Source organism: Lissotriton vulgaris, chromosome 7 (genome assembly GCF_964263255.1).
Source record: "Lissotriton vulgaris chromosome 7, aLisVul1.2, whole genome shotgun sequence".
In the NCBI taxonomy this organism is placed as follows: domain Eukaryota; kingdom Metazoa; phylum Chordata; class Amphibia; order Caudata; family Salamandridae; genus Lissotriton; species Lissotriton vulgaris.
In genome coordinates this window covers 1261535700-1261548049 of record NC_141695.1, presented here as the reverse complement: position 1 = coordinate 1261548049, position 12350 = coordinate 1261535700, and positions in this window count along the sequence as shown.

Below are 12350 nucleotides of genomic sequence, written 5' to 3'. Positions count from 1 at the left end.
TAAAGATGGTAGAAACTTGGCAGCTATTACCTTCAGCAGGTGCGAGTTAGATGGGCAGTTCAATTTTGTTTTTAATAGATTTAGGGCAAAACGGAGTTTGTTTGCCTGAGCCTTTCTGTACAATTGATGATCTTTCAAAGTCCATCTGGCGTCGACCATTATGCCCAGATATTTGTACGAGGCAGTCTGCTCTAGTGTGTTGCCTGCAATGTGCCATTTAAAAGATTTCTTCCCTGGCCGCGAGGCAAAACAGACAATCTTCGTTTTTTTGTAATTAATTTGCAAGCCCTGTGCACTGATGTAATCATGGAGCTTCATGATGGAACGTTGTAAGCCCATCGGAGTCTGGCTGCACAGTACTATGTCGTCTGCGTACTGTATACTCCTAATTTTGTGCTGGGCTAGCTTTGGTGGATCGCTTTCTATCACCGTGATGGTCTTATCCAGGTCCGCTGTTAAGATGTTAAAAAGTGTTGGTGCCAATACGCAACCCTGCTTAAGGCCGACATGGGTAGGTATTTTTCTAGTTATTCTTTCGCCATTACCTAGTTTTATTCTTATCCAGGTGGATGAATATAGGTTGATAATGGCCTGCAACAGCTTTGGTGGTATTTCCCAAGTGGCCATTTTTTGTCATAGTGCCTCCCTCGGGACTGTGTCAAACGCTGCTTTTAGGTCAACGAAACACGTATAAAGCTTAGTTGTTTTCTCCCTTGCTTTGTCGACCAGGAGGTTTAACGCCAGCAGGTTGCATAGGGTATTGGTCCCAGGCCTAAAACCTGTCTGTGTGATCGGGAGAATTTTTTTCCCGCAGACCCAGTCTTCTAAGGCCGTCAACAGGTTCGAGGCGTAGATTTTGGCCTCGACGTCTATGAGCGCTATGAGGCGATAATTAGCTGGCTCAGATCTTGAGCCTGCCTTGAAGATAGGGTGTAAGATGCTGCCTCTCCATGATTGAGGAATGCTTCTGGTCTGAAAAGCGATGTTATATAAAGGGGTAAGATATTCCGCCCAGAACTGGTGATCTTGTTTGAACAGGGTGTTCGGTAAGCCATTAGGTCCGGGGGCACCCTTGGATCTCAAGTTTTTAAGAACCTTTTCTACCTGCGATGGCGTTATCCAATTTACATCAAACTGTAAGTCTGCATCTCGGTTGTTTTTTAGCTGAGTAGTCTGCTGGACTGGACTCCAAGCAAGCATATTGTTGCCTTGTGTGTGTTCTAAATGTCGTATCCAATCACCCTTGAGTATTTTGGCGTTGAAGACCTGAGCAGCTCCATTTGCGACTTTGTTTATTTCTGCCCAAAATTTGCCGTTATTGTTGGATTTACTGGATGCTAATAGTGATTGCCAAATGTCAGTTTGATATTTTGATTTTTCTAGCCACACTTCTTTTTTGTAATTTTGCCTTAGTTTGCATATTTGATTAGCTGTGTCTTCACCCTTTATCTTGGCTGTCGCTTGTAATTTTCTGATTTCTTGGTTTAAGGTCCTTTTGTTGCGTACTATGCGTCCCAAGAACACTTTGGGGGCTTTACCCAAGGTTGATTGATGGCTGTGAGGTTGGTTGCCAAATCTCTCTATTAATGATGTAATCAGGCTTTCCCAGTTGTCCAGGTGAGCTGTTGGATTGTCTCCGGGCGCTTCAGTCTGGGCATTGTGGATATGCGTCATTATCTCATTGGTGTTGTTGCCGTTCCACACGAGTCTCTTGAGAATGTATAGGCTTGGGGGTTCTGTCAAGACTTCGTATGCTGCGGCCCTTTTATGTTGGTGGGTAAATTCAAATGCTCGCAAACTGTGATCGCTCTCCAGTTTGTGTGTAATTTTGTAACTGCCGATGGTTTGCAGGACCGCTAAATCCACAATGGTGTAGTCCAGCACTTAGTGAGCCTGTTTTGCTATTCTGGTTGAAGCTGCTGGTTCGTCTTGTGGGAAGCGGCCATTCAAAGCTATCATTCCCACCTCTGCGAACATTAAGGCGCACTGTTGGCCGATTTTATCCTTTTTTCGATGGTTAGTAACGATGCTTGGAATTATTCTGCATTTCCATTTGTTTTGGGTCGTTGTTAGAATGTGGTCCTTTTGAAGCAAAAACATGTTCAAATCACCTGACAAGACCATCCCAGCCTGCGAGTATATGGATTTCATGGATTTGATGAGGGCTTTTAAAGTCCGAATTTTCTCCACTTTGTTCTTGGAGTCTGGGTGTATGTAGATGTTATAAATTATCATTGGAGACAAGGCTTGAGCTCTCTGTATGCCTTTGCCGGGGTCATGCGTCAGCTCAATTTTGATGCACTGTATCCATTGTTGGCCTGTATCGATGTTGACATAAGTCCAAGCGATGCTGGTAGTCAGATAAATTGATAGGCCTCCGGCGGCCCTTCCCGAAAGGCGATTTTTGATTGCTAGTAATTGAATTTCATTGAAGCCGTCTATTTGCTGCGAAGCCCTTAGCCAAGTTTCTTGTAGTAACAAGATATCAAAGTTTTTTAGAAATGACATTAATTTGGCTTCGTTGGTTTTGCCCCCCAGGCCATTGATGTTCCAAGAACAGGCTTTTAGGGTCGGTTTTCATGCATCTTGCATCCCTGCCACCAATGAATTTTGTGTTGGGGGTAGAATTTTCCGATGTTCATTAGATCCCCCTGTCTGGCCTTGATGGATAATTCGTAGATTAGCCCATTCCCCCTTATTGGTGGCCATACCGCCGACCGCCCCCTGAAGAATTCCGCCGTCTGGTTTAGATCTTTTTTCCAGAATGGCGGCTAGTGGGCCTGGATATCTTTCTGGCGGCACTGATTTTAATTCAATTCCCCAGTTGGCAAACTCTTCTCTGTATCGCCACACTTCTTTGGCGATTTCGGGGTCCTGCCTTGTTACCACTGTCATTTCTCTCCCATTTGTGTTGGGAATTGTTTTAAATTCTATACTCTCTATGTGAGTTGTATCCACATGTTTTAATGTCTCGAACGAGGTGGTAAGTTTTAGAATAGCACTCCGATTTAAGATGTCATGGTTCCCCCTTGAACTGTAATGAGGTATTAATTTGTGCTTTGTTGAGCCCAACGAATAGATGGCATCTGGCCTCTCATTCCAGTTTGAGGAACAGAATTGGTTGTTTCGCGTGAATAGTCTATCTGGACTACTCTGATTTAGGGCAAACGGCTGCGTTACCAAGTCAATGTCAAAGACCCCTGCTGTAGTATTGGGTCCGCTTGGAATTGAATATGGGGTCTTGGTTGGTGATGCCCTGTTACAGGTTGGTTCTCTTTGGGTCCCGACACCATTTTCGTGAAATAGTGTGAGATGGTTTTCTGTTCTGCGTATTGTTTTGGCACTGGGGGGCCAACCTGCGATTGCATTGTTAGTTGAGGTTGTTTTACTATTGGAATGCTTTGATTCTCGATGGCAACTTTTGATGTAGCTTCCGGGAGCTGAATCACTTGTGGATGTGGTAGCTCGCTGTCCTCTTTTTCTTCCTGGTCCACCTTTAGTGACTCTTTATGATTTGCAATTTGGGCACTTTGGTTCTTAATAGCGACTGTTGGTAAAACTTCAGGAGGCTGAGTCGCAACGGAACGTGTCGACCCCCGGTCCGCTTGCTCTTCCTGGACCGCCCAGTCTTTCTGATGTGGACTTTGCAAAGTCGTGCCTGTAATTATGTTGGGTTTTGGGAACCTTCTAGCATCTTTTTTCCCCTGATGCTTATTTTGTCTTGCTTTCCTCAATCTCTTACGCTCGCGCTTCGTCAATAGAGTCGTTTGTTTTGTTTGCCCGTTGGGTGTTGTTTCCGAGTCTTCTCGCCTCAGATTTTCAGGCTCTGCCGTGCTTCTGTGGGGTTGGATTCCATTTTTTTGGGGTGGCCAAGAAGCATCATTTCCTGTGCTGGCTGGGTTCGGAGTACCTTTTTGGTGCTCTCTTGTTGTTTCAATGGTTAATTCCTCGGTGGCCATGAGGCGAAGTGGTGAACAGCCTTCTATTTTTTCAACCCTTATGTCCTCGCTATCTGATGTGACGATGGAGGTTGAGGTTAGCAAGCTTTCTGAGGAGGTTCCAATCCCAAAAGTTTCAGAGCGAAGGTGAGCATTTTTTGGTTTGTTTTGAACCTCTTCCAGAATGTCAGTTAAAATTAATGGTAAATTTTTAAGGTGGTTCATTGTTTCAGAGCACTGACATTCGTGATATGTTGTATGCAGGTCTTTCTGAGCCCGTTCAATAAAAGAATTCAGCTCAAGAATCTTTTTGTCTATGCCCGCGACATGCGTGGATAAGATTTGCAGGATGTCTATCTGCACTTCCAATTTTTCAGAATGTTGGAGTAGGGCTGTTGAGATGGTTTCCATCATATTGATGAACGGCGGCCACAATGGAGCATTCACTGGTGAGCTATTGTCGACTGACTGATATGGGACTTTGGGGCTACTCCGAGGTTTGTCCCTTAGTTTGTGCCTTGCTGAACCCAAGGCTCGAGTTTCTCGAAGGTCTGGTGAGTCTCTTTGGTCTCCACCCTGTCCCATGTCGGGGGTTAGTGTGTGATTTGCCGTTCTGAACCTAAGCTCGGAGCCCTTTGGGGGAGTTGTTGTGCTTGTTGTGGAGAGGTTAAAATGAAGCGGGAATAGCCCCGATAGGCGATTAGGTGTTTTCTTGCTGGTCATTTGGCCGGCAATAACGGAACTGGTACTGATCAGGTTGTATGTCTCCTGCGATTCTACACACACACTGGGTTTGGGTATATTATTTTGGTTTACTTGTGCCACTGTGCCTGGCAAACCATCTTTTGGCTGTGTTTGATCGTTTGGAATCTTCCTATCGGAAGGGGGTTGGTCCTTGGTGGCGGTTTCGGTAGTAACCTTGTCCAGTATGTCTTATGGGCCCTTATTGTCTTTTCTCAGAGCAGATCGCCAGTCCACCCCGTGGTCATCATAGTCCCTCGGGCCAAAGTATGAGCCTAGGCTGAGGGAACGCCTCATCTCTAGGCCGGTGGGTACCGTTGATGTAACCTTTAGGCCCTCGGTGTGCTCGTCCCTTAGCGTAAGGTTAGGGAAGGGGTCGCCACCTTCCTCCCTTGTATTTATTTGGACGTTCACCTTGAATTGGTTCATCCTTTTGGTTGGTTTCTTTTGAGAATTGTCTTGGGGGTAATGTTCATTTTCATGGGAGTTATTGCTCGGGGTATTATTTTGGGGCTGCAAGGCTTTTGTTAATGAGGTCACCGATTGGGACCTTCTTTGGATGTTAGTTGTGGTCGTTAAATTTGGTACAAGCGGCGCTGACGGCGCTAAAGGGGTGGTTGAGATTAAAAAATCTGTGATCTTAGCGTTCTTGAGGGCTGAGGTCTTCCTTGGTGTTTTAACGGTAAAGAAGCTGGCAGTGATATCTTTTGCCTGATTCGCCTCTAACGTATCCATTGCTAGATCCTCGTCGGATGAGAGGGTGAGTTCTTCGCTCATTTTCCGGCGTAGGGGTTGTTTATTTTTGCTTAATTTCGCTGTGGGTTCAGTTCTGATTTTCCCTGATCTCATGATAAAGGTAGGATGTTAGTAGTTAGAGGACTTGCCTCCTGCTCCTTATGATCTCTAAAAACACCCTATTACGTCCAGAGAGAGCGTGTGTGCACTTGCGACCACTGCCACTGCTCAAGAGTTCTGTTAGTTTGTGACTAAGCGGACGTGGCTATATGCTCAAAGATCTGAGTGCTTGTTCTGAGTGCTTGGTGTATGGTGCGTAGGTTATGCTCCAGGGGCCCCTTACCGGGCAACTCGGGCTGTCTCGCACCACCGCTGTGCTCTCTTACTGACTTAAACTAGGGAGCCTGGGACTAGGGCACCAGGAGCACCAGGGGCCGCTGGAGGGAGGGAGAAGGAGATACACCAACCTGCTCTGCCTGCTGCGATCTTGCTGTGGTCCTGCCACGATCCCGGAATGGTCCTCCAGGTAACCCTGACCCCTGGCCCGGCGCTGGTTGTACAAATTCCCCAGGACAGCCTTCGTCCCTTCGTCGCTTCTCTGTTCACCCCCGCTCCTCTCTGCTCCTCTTCTGCTCCGGTCTCGAGCCCCAGCTGCCAGTCCACGGTACACACTGGGGCGGCTGGTCTCGCCACTCCCCACGAGCCTCTCCCCACAAGCTAGAGGCGGGGAGGGGGGAGGGGGGATTTGCTGCTGCGGGAGACGCGGGATGTGTGGAGCAGTTTAGAACGCCCCCCGCCGGCTGGTGCTCCCTTGCGGCTCAAGGCTCGCAGATCCCTGTGTGCAGGCGTAACAACTGGCCGCCTCGGCTTCCGCGGCTCCTCTTTAGCACTATGACGCCGCTCCCCCTCTGCTACTGTGGGGCGCGGACACTGCACGCTGCGGGCTCACTGCGGGGGGTTGAAGCGTCTGGAAGACGAGGTTAGCGGCTACCGCTGGGCTGCTCTCCTGCTCCAGCACCCGCTCCTTCTCCCGCAAATACTTAAGGCCTCAGTGCAGCTTTGCTCTGCTCTCTAGCGCCCTCTCAGCTCTCGATGCACAGACAGGCCTGTAGTCGAAGAGTACACAAACACAAAATTCAACACAGCACGCAAGGGTGAGGAATGTACAAGAAAAAATAAAAATGTACAATCTGTTAAGTAGACGTCCGGAAGCAGTAAGTAATAGATATATACATTTTTAATAAGTTATAATGACAACACACCATTACAGGAGTTAACAGTGCGGCAGGCTATCAGCAAAACCAGTGTCACAGTTGGAGCGATGCCTGTCACTGTAGAACTTTCAGCTGTAAACGTTCCAGCTGGTGACATCATGTAAAGGAGGGGTCAGGAAGGGGAGGAGGAGAGAGGAGGGGAGAGGGGTAAGATAAGTAAGAACACAACACAATGATTAGTGAACTTCCTAGAGGGGCCTGAGAATGAAAGTGGTGGCACGGAGCAATGGGGGAAGCGAGTTAAAGATTCTCACGGCATTGCCTAAGAAGGATTGCGCCATCGATCTTTCCCTTTTGAAGGAGGGGGGCTCAAGCAGAAGCTTTTCCGCATTGCGAGAAGGTCGAGAGCCTCTGGACAATTTCAATTTATTCGCCAGATAACGAGGGGTGGACGTGTGCAAGGCTTTGTGTGTGATGCAGGCAGTTTTGTAAATAGATCTTGCATCAATCGGAAGCCATCAAAGAGAGTACAGGATAGGAGTGAAGTGGTCGATTCGCGTAGACCCTGAAATGAAGCAAGCTGCTGAATAGAGGATGGATTTGAGAGGGGAGAGGTGGGATTTGGGTAGGCCCGTCAGAAGAGAATTGCAATAATCCAGTCTAGAGAGAACCAGCGAATGTACCAAGGTTTTAAGGTCTTTCTCCGGGAAGAAACGACAAATCCCCCACAGAATGCGCAACTGGTAATGTGCGTTTTTAACAATAGAGTTGATGTGGGAGATTAGGTTGATTAGGTTGAGTCTTTTGTCAAGTATGACACCTAAGGATTTAGCGCTGTCCACAATGATGGGTCTGTTGTTGAGTAAGTTCAGCTGGTCCATCCAAGATTGAACAGGAGGAGGGGAGAGGAGATAGAAAGGAGGAGGAATTCAGTTTTGGCTGGATTTAGAATGAGTTGGTGAGTTAACATCCAGTTGTCAATAGAGTTGAGAGTAGAGTTGAGTAGTTAGAGATCGTGTGTGGACGACACCTTGAGGTAGATTTGGGTGTCATCTGCATAAAGATGGTAATGGATCCCAGATTTACTTAGGAGGATCCCTAATGGTTCCAAGTAGAGATTAAACAAAGTGGGTGCCCGGATAGAACCTTGAGGGACGACTTTACCTACAGCCAATGGAGACAAAAGACTGTTGGCTATCTTGATCATTTGGGATCTGTCTGAGAGGAATGAGGCAAACCATTTAAGCACTGTGCCATCCAATCCCATTCGCTGTTGAAGAGTGTTGTGGTGGGTGTTATGATTAACAGTGCCAAAGGCTGCAGTGCGGTCTAGAAGAATCAGAAGACACGATTCCCCAGAGTCAAGTATATGCAGCGCATCATCAATCACTTGCAGCAGGGCTGTTTCAGTGCTGCAATTTTGGATGAAGCCAGACTGGAAAATGTAAAGGAGATTATTGTCCATAATATGTAGGGAAAGTTGTTTCGCAACATATTTTTAGGTGATTTTCGAAAGTAAAGGGAGGTTGGTGATAGGGCAGAAGTTGTTGAGGTTGGTCGTGATGGAGCGAGTTTCAGAATTGATTTTAATCTGGCTCGTGATGTTAATCTCCCATAACTTGACTAATTTTATTCATGAGTTTTTGCGTGAATTGTGTTATTAAATCAACTTAGAGTAAAATTCCACACACTATTACACACGGGACTAATGTTATGTGCTTTATGTAGCATTTGCAAGTATGTTTTATAATTCATAACTAATGTTGTTTCGTTTGTCCTATTGTCTTTGTCAAACATTAATGCGGCTGATTAATTAATGGCATGTGCTTATTTTGTATGTGCTTCTGTCTATGTTGTGTCTGATTATCTTTTTCAGATATATGGAGAATCCTGCTGGACTTTATGAAGAATGGTAGATATTATAAAATGCCGCTTTTCTTGTGATTTTGCTAGGTAATATATATTAATGGGTTAACACTAGCAACGGAGGGCGGGTAACAGAACGACTTTTATAATCTGAAATTAATTATTCTTTTGTGTTTGTTTGAATACTAGCCCAAGAGAAAGGCTTGAGGCCTGTGATGGTTAGCCTGACAGAGATGAGTCAAGCACAGCCATGTTGGAAAGCTTTTTTCAAAAAGACATTTCTTTGAATAAACTGAAGTCAAAACAAGAACGACTGTGCAAATGTGCTCTGAAAAGTTATTTTCCAAGGCTAAGGAAGTGACAAGCGGCGGATCAGCCGAGCTATGGAGGAAACTGTGAAATGATTTAATAAAATGTATCAAACCTCGGAAGCCGGTGTCGCTTCACGTGAAAGGACAATGACAATGACGTTCTCGTGTGTTGAAAAAGTGGCCTCAGGATGGTCTGACGACTAGCAACTAATCAGGTTGCTGAAAGACATTAAAATAATTACATTTTAGTTAGAATAGTGAGTTAGAAAGGTATAAAAACTAAGCCCTTTGAGAGGAGCGGGGCTGACTGTTCCTGAGGGCGAAGTGCTGTCCGTTTACCTAGGACACGTAAGAATGTTTTGCTAAGTGTCTTTTTCCTTTGCAGGTCAGAAAGCTAACATACGGAATTAGGTTATGTTATTTTAAATTCTTTCATGATACTATCCTGAAATGCCAGACTATTGTGCCTTTTTCTAAACTGAAATAAAGCTAATGATTTAATTAAATGTTTGCAATTAATAAAAATGAGCTAATAAAAGAGATTTGAAATTCTATGCTTTAATTTTAAAATAAAAGACTTAAAACGTCAAGCTGGTCTTGATTATTTTAGTCGTTACCATTAGCTGATTCATTGGCCAAAAGTGGCATAATTAAATGTTTATGTAAAATCCGCCATGGTTAAAAAGTTATACTGCAGTTGTATATAATGTATATATAAATTTAGATAGTCTGATTAATTAGGCCACATGATTCAGTTGCTCAATTTCTGTCTCAGCTTCATGGACCTTGTGAGTTTTATATGACGGTGAGTATTAGGTTAGGTGTAGTGTAGTAATGAGACGGAATTTCTATAGGGGGGCTGGATCAAATCTTCTGGTAGCAGAGTTCGGTTGCTATGGTAACTGACATGTTACATGTTAATTACATAGGATACATGTCTAAAACATGTTGTTAAGTTTGTACACTTGTTGTATGTAGTCGAAAGGATTTTTCCTGCAGTGTGAAAAATTCCTGGTTATTGCCGGCAAGAGTAGTGTGACGGAGTTACACAGTGCATTTGATCTGTTTCAAAATTGTGGTATAGAATATATCACAAGTGTTGCGGACGTACAACACAAGTTTAGGGACCTTAGATGTGACTGATTAAATGTATAGTGAGGATTGTCTATGAAATTGTAGCATTTAGTATAGGGACCTGGTGAGCCCGTTTTAAAACTATCTGTGAAAAGAGTAATAGAACTATTCGAGCTCGAGTGAAGGGTAAAGAAGCGTTGTCTATTCTTATTAGCGTCTGTGGATTTCTATGGTTGGTTAAAGTCCTGCCAAGATTTTGTATGTGTGTGATCAGGGTTTTCCGTTTTGAATGTGTGAGTTTGTGAAAATAGCGTCGTCTATTTCATGTAAGAGGAATTCTGAATGTCTGTTAAAAACTATCCTTTTTAGAGAAACAGACAAATGGTTTGTTTATTCGTAGTTACTAACTGAAGTTCATTGAAAAGAATTGTTTAAAATGGCGCTGTGAAAAGTTTTTGTAAAGGAGTGGTGAGTTTACGGAGTAACACATAGTGAAGCTGCAGCGGCTGTGTACGTCATTTGGTTCGCGCTGTGATTGGCTGACATACGTCACAGCAAGCGCACTGATTGGTTCATGTGACAGTGACGAGCTGATAGCTGGTTGGTTTGTTCTGAATACAGTATTTCTATTGGTTGAGCAAGGTGGTGACGAAGCTTAACCTGATTGGCTTGTTGGTGTCTTTCGCGCACGGATTGGCTAGAGTAGCGGAACATCAAGAAAAACATTACGATCATTTAAGAATAAGCAAATTTGTGTAAAGACATGAGTTATTGGTACGATAAAGAGAAAACGAAGCATTCATGGTTTCAGAAAATGAAAAATGTATTTACGCCGGACACGAAAATTGAAACGCGTGGTGGAAAATTACTTCATATACTTCATATATGGAAGGCGAATATGGGTATCATACTGTAATTTGGTTTGAAAATTGGATGCATTATACAAAAAATGATGGCGTATTAGCCTGGCCAGAGGATGGGTCATTTAATATGAAAATTTTGAGAAACCTGAGAGAAAAAATGATGGCTCTTATGCCGAAGCCTAGACCTACACAATTTGAAGCTTTAGTTGAATGGGAAGTTGAGATGATGGAATTAGAACGTGAAAGCAAATGCCCAGTACCTAGAAACTCAAAATATATTGTAAATAGAGAAACACATGAGGACAAAGTGAGACGCTGGAGAAAAGCAGACATGTATGATGGTCTGTACCCAGTCAGAATAATGATTACTGAAGAACCAGGTCAAAAGAAAATACAAAAGAAAAGTAGACTTGATGAGGAATTAGATGATGCAGTTTTAGAAGATATTTATTCTACTAAACGCAAACCGCCACCTTATTAAGCAGATTCACAGTCCACCCCGAGAGTTTCTATAGGAAATTCTCCAAGTGCACCTGCAAGGGAAGCTAATGAAGGTTCACCCAGATTTTTAAAATTACCTGAGAGGGTAGGGTCTATAAATAGTTCTAGTACACCCAGAGAAAATAGAATTTCTGATCAGAGAAATGATTTTCTGAGAAACCGAGAAAGACTTGCTAATATGCCGGAAATTTCAAATTATAATAGAGCAAAAGAAGACTTAATTCAACAATTAACAAAAGGGATGGAAGCAGTGACAGTACCAGTAACGATTGGTCCTGTTGTACCAGTGTTTGAGCAGGGAGAGAATAGACATTCAGCTTTGACAGTTCCATTGAATGCAGAAATTCAAAAAGTGGCTGAGAAATTTTATTTGGAACTTTCAGAAATTCATAGGGAAAAATCTGTGATGCCAAATTTAACTTTTAATCAAAGCTTGACAGGTTGTCAGACACCATCTGTAGCAGAATCTGATTCAGCTACTTCAGAAAGAAGTCTAAATAAGATAGATTTAACGCAAAGTGCATTATCTCCAGAAGCTCCTGAATTTAAAAAGCTTGATGTTGCTAAATTAAAAGCTGATTTAGAGGAATTAATAATTGGCACAATTGGTACTGACAATTTAAGATTGTATCAGGATGATGAACTTCTTTTTATTTGCAAAAGCATTCAGTGGAAAACGAAAAACAGGTATGAACAACTGGAAGAAATGGCTGCTGAATTAGAAATTGACTTAAGCAAACAGAAACATTTGCAGAAACATTACAGAGTGGATTTTTCTGAGAAAGATATTGATAATCTCAATACTTCTGGAAGAATAACCCATATTAAGGAATTGATAGTTTTTCTTAAAAGATTAGGTGAATTAGGTAAATGGAGAATAAAATGGTCAAAGAATAAAGAACAAGACAAAAGAATTAGAAGTGAAATAGTTTTCTGAATTTCCAATGAGGGAAATAGCAGGTGGAGGATATGTGCATGTCCCTTGGTCAAGGTAGGATATTCTGTTGTTTACTAATGATTTTCCTCGGCTGAGGGAAAAGCCTGTGGAATGGTATCGTCAGGTAGACAGATTCATTAAAGTGTCAAAAGTTCTGTGGATTGATCTGG